This window comes from Elephantulus edwardii, unplaced genomic scaffold, assembly GCF_000299155.1.
Source record: "Elephantulus edwardii isolate Elephantulus edwardi_28Jun2011 unplaced genomic scaffold, EleEdw1.0 scaffold00020, whole genome shotgun sequence".
Classification (NCBI taxonomy): Eukaryota; Metazoa; Chordata; class Mammalia; order Macroscelidea; family Macroscelididae; genus Elephantulus; species Elephantulus edwardii.
In genome coordinates this window covers 27304839-27309583 of record NW_006399770.1, presented here as the reverse complement: position 1 = coordinate 27309583, position 4745 = coordinate 27304839, and the positions used below count along the sequence as shown (strand labels likewise).

At 38.0% G+C, this 4745-nt stretch overlaps 1 pseudogene across 1 annotated transcript; it reads right to left on the bottom strand.

Annotated features, from left to right (window-relative positions):
• Window positions 1–3823: 3823 nt before the first annotated feature.
• On the bottom strand, window positions 3824–4010 carry LOC102846992 (annotated as a pseudogene). The gene has a single exon (XR_438847.1). The product of XR_438847.1 is annotated as a metallothionein-2B-like (transcript).
• Window positions 4011–4745: the final 735 nt, after the last annotated feature.

The following is a 4745-nucleotide window of genomic DNA, read 5'->3' as shown; positions in this document are numbered from 1 at the left end:
GTTGTACGTAGGGTCGCTATGAGTTGCAAGCTACTTGACGGCACATAATTACAACAACAACAACATCAAACTTCTTATTGTTATTAATCTGTATTCCTGAATCATTTCATTAGATAGATCTCTGGAAGTAGGAAAGACAAAACTTTGCATTTGGTCTATTGTACTGAGTTTAAAGGCTTGGAATAATTTCTTGAGGAAAATAACAAAGTTTACTTTCAGGAACCATTAAGCTATTTGTACAGCATTCTACTTAGAGTCTTTAATTTCTGTAAAACTCGGAACTTTAATATATTTTTATTTGTTTGAATTTTTTAATCATGATTTTAACAAAAATGTACTGATAAGTTTGGATTTTCATTCATTCAGTGTTGCATGTTTTCCTCCCTAGCCTCCTCCCAGTTCACTTTAGTATATATACATATTTATTCATTGTTGCATAATTTTCTCCCTTCTCCCCTCTCCCCTAGTTCACTTTTGCTATGCACCTCTTATTCTGGACTGTTGTCGTACAGATAATGCTTAATCATATACCTTCTGAACAGTTCTTTCCTTCATCTGTTCCAATGCAGTGTTCATCATTTATCCCCTATTTTCTCAGTTTCCCCCAACCTGCATATCAGTCCTATTTGATGACAGTGGTATTATATAGTATTTGTCCTTTTGTGACTGAGATATTTGACTCAGCATAATGTCCTCCAGGGTCACCCATGCTGTGCACTATTTTATGAGTTCCTTGTTTTTCAGTGCTGTATTGTATTCCATTCTGTGGATATACCATAGTTTTTCAATCCATTTATTTGTTGAAGGGCACTTGGGTTGATTCCATCTCTTGGCTAGTGTGACTAATGCAGCAATAAACATGGGTGTGCATATATCTGTTTGCGTGGCATCTCTTGTGTCTTTAGGGTATATGCCTAGTAGTGGAATTGCTGGGTCAAATGGTATTTGAATTTCCAACTTTCTGAGAAAACATCATACTGTCTTCCCTAGTGTTTGTACCATTTTATATTCCCACCAGCAATGAATAAGAGCTCCAATCTCTCCACAACCTCATCAGTATTTGTTGTTTGCTGCTCTGTTGAACTTTGCTATTGTTGCTGGGTGTTCACTTGTTTTTAAAGCATATGGCACTCTCAAAATGTCAAAGTCATTGCTGTGGAGTTGAAATTGACTCAGCTGACCTGTCAGTGTGTATTCAAAGGCTGTAAATCATACAGAAGGAGATTGTACATCCTTCCCTCGTAGACCCACCGGTAGATTTGATCTGGCAGAGAGACCTTTGGTTTAGCAGCACAATTCTCTACCAACTAGGTAGAGAAATGCCACCGGGGTCTGAACTCCAGCAGCTCACAATATTAGCTTTCTGGATTTTCACCAGAGAGTATAAGCTGGTACTATCTACTGTCAACTATTTACCAAAAGAAGAAGAAGAAAGAGATGTTTTAGCAAATAAATGCAGTTCCGGATGTGCTCAATTGTGTATGTTAAGAAATTTGTAAGACAGTTACCTGGCCAAGTGACTGGAAAAGATCCATGTTTACACCCTTTCCAAACAGAGGTGTCCAACAGAATGCAGAATCATCAAACAATATCATTACCATTGCATACAAATACAATCTTGCTGCTGATAATTGAAAAATTGCTGAAGCAGTACATCTCCAGGGAACTGTCAGAAATTCAAGGTGGATTTAGAAAAGGCCGTAAACAATGGGTAGCATTGCTAATGTCAGATGGATCTTGGTCGAAAGCAGAGAATATAAGGAAAATGTTTTCAGATGAATGATGCAAAAAGTGAAGGCTATATAGTGGAGAGGATTGTATACCAATGAAAGAATTTTTCTTTTACTTTTCGAAGAGAAGAGTGAACTGGGAGAGCGAGTGGGGTGGACAGGGAGAAAAATGCAACAATGAATGAATGGGAATCCAAAGTCTCTGTAAATGTTCATTAAAATTAATTTTAAAAATAATAGAATTAAAACACATAATCACTGGATGGAAAGGTTTGGTTAACATTAAACTATTTCAGAAGCGGATCAAGAATCCATGGTGCTGAAGAAGAGGTCAGACTGTACTGAAGCATTGGCAAAAATAAGTCTCCAGGAATTTATGGTATACTAATTGAAGTGTTTCAACAAACAGATGGAACTTTGGAGTAGTTCATTTTTTTTTTTCTGCCGAGTAATGTGAAGCTACCAGTCAACTAACTGGAAGAGTTTCATATCTGTACTCATTGAAAAAAAAAAGTGATTGAAGATAATGTGGAAATTATAAAATAATATCATCAATAACACACACAAAGAAAATAGTGCCATAGGTTCAACACCAGCTGCAGCAGTACACGAGCAGGAAATTTTCAGAAATGCAATCTGGATTTAGAAGAGGGATCTTGACTGAAAGTAGAGAATACCAGAAAGAGTTTTACTTATGTTTTATTGACTATGAAAGTCATTCAACTGTGTAGATCATAATAAACTGTAGATAACACAAAGAAGTGCAGGAGTTCCAGGACACTGAACACACTCATGTGGAACCTCTACATGAAACAAAAGCCATTTATTTGAGCAGAACAAATGGATATAATTTTTTTGTTATTATGTGCCATTAAGTTACCTGCAACACATAGTGACCCTATGTACAACAGCTTTGAACCCTGCCCTGTCCTGAGCCAGTCTCACTGTCTCTGACACACCTACCCTCATTACCTCAGTTACTGTGTCAATTCATCTCATCCAAGGTCTTCCTCTTCTCTGCTGTCCCTCCACTCTTCAAGCATGAAGTTCTTCTCCGGGGCCTGGGCCTTCCTGGGCATATGCCCAAAGTATGTGAGATGGAGTCTCAAAATCCTTGCCTCCAAGAAATAGCTTGGTTTCACTCTCTCCAGGATAAACCTCTTTGTTCTCTTGGTAGTTCAAGAGTATGTTCAATACTCTTCTCCAGCACCACAGCTCAAAGAAATCAATGGTAAAAGGGTATTGTGTAGTTTAAAATCAGGAAATGTGTGCATCAGGATTGTATTCTTTCACCATACTTACTCAATTTGACTGCTCAGCAAATAATCTGGGAAATTTAGAATATATGAAGAATGTGGCATCAGGATTGGGAGAAGACTCATTAATAACCTGTATTATGCAGATGACGCAACCTTACTTATAAAAGATGATTTTAAGCACTTGCTGAAGAAGAGCAAAGACTAGAGACTTAATATGGATTATACTTCTACATCAAGAAAACAAAAATCCCCACAACTGGATCAATAAACAATATGATGAAAAAGATTGACATTGGTAAGGATTTTATTTTACTTGGACCCATGGAAGTGCAATTAGAAATCTCTAAAAAGTAGAATGGAAAGTGGAGGGCATATAAAAATACAATTGTGATGTTGTTGTGTAACATTGAGTTGGAGCTAACTGAGAGCTGACCTTCCAACAGGTTTTCAGAGGCTGTAAAATTGCCCGTCTTTCTCCCTCAAACTGACTGGTGGATTTGACATGCTTGTATTTGGTTTGACAGCATAACTACTCACTACTAGACCCTACAATACAGAAAATAAAAGGGAATGAGGTTAGTTAGAATTCTCTTTACTATAAAGAATAAAACATGTCAATCAATTGCTTGACAGAATTCCATTTTTTTCCCAGAAATAAAGTTATCCACTTTTATTCTTTATCACTCACATATTTTGTAGAAAAAAAAAAAAGAATGTAGCAAATGGGTCAGAGTTGTATGAAAAAACCCCAAACAACGTTCCCCCCTCCCCCAAACACTCCAGATTTGTACAAGGTGCTCTATTTTCATCTGGCCAGGGCAGGGCTGTACCGCTTCAGCTGCAGCAGCTGCACTTCTCCGACGCCCCTTTGTAGATGCAGCCCTGGGCACACTTGGTGCAGCCCACCGGGCGGGCAGCAGCAGCAGCTCTTTTTGCAGGAGATACATTTGCACTCTTTGCATTTGCAGGATCCAGCGCAAGTGCAGGAGTCACCGGTAGCGCAGGAGCAGTTGGGGTCCATGGCAAGTTAGAGTGGTAGCTGCAGTCTCGGTAGGCAGTCGAAGGAGTAGTGATGCTCTGGCTGCGTTCAGAATTCCATTTTTTTGGTAGCAAAAAAAAAAATCCCTTAAAAATATTTTTTAAAAAATGCACATCCATGTTTACTGCTGTATTATGCACAACAGTGAAGGGATAGAAGCAGCCCAAATACCCATTAGCAAACCAATGGACAGAAAATCTGTGGTATATTCACACAATGGAACACTACACAGCACTGAAAAACACTTTAAAAACTATTTACTGTCAATTTGGAACTGACTTGTAACTGACCCTCCAGTGGGTTTCTGCACAGGAGATCACCCATCTTTTTCCTGAGGCCCTCTGGTGGATTTGAACCACTGAAGATGAATGGCCTCCCATTGTGCAAATCCCAATAGACCAGCGTTTCCTTTAAAAAAAAAAATTCTTTCTTTTTTAGTGTTTTAAATGCAACATATATATTTTTTACAGCATATTCTTTCCATTTAATTTTTCTGCATTCATTCACTGTTGCACATTTTCCTCCCTGCCCACCTCTACCTCCAGTTCGTTTTTCTCTTTGAAAAAAAATTCTTTCATTGTTATACAGTCCCTCCCAGTTCACTGTCCACTTTAATATGCATTTCTTTTTCTATAATCTTGTCATGAAAATACCTAATCCTATATTCCTTTTAAATAGTTCTCTCCCTCATCTGTTTCAATGCAGTATACATTACTT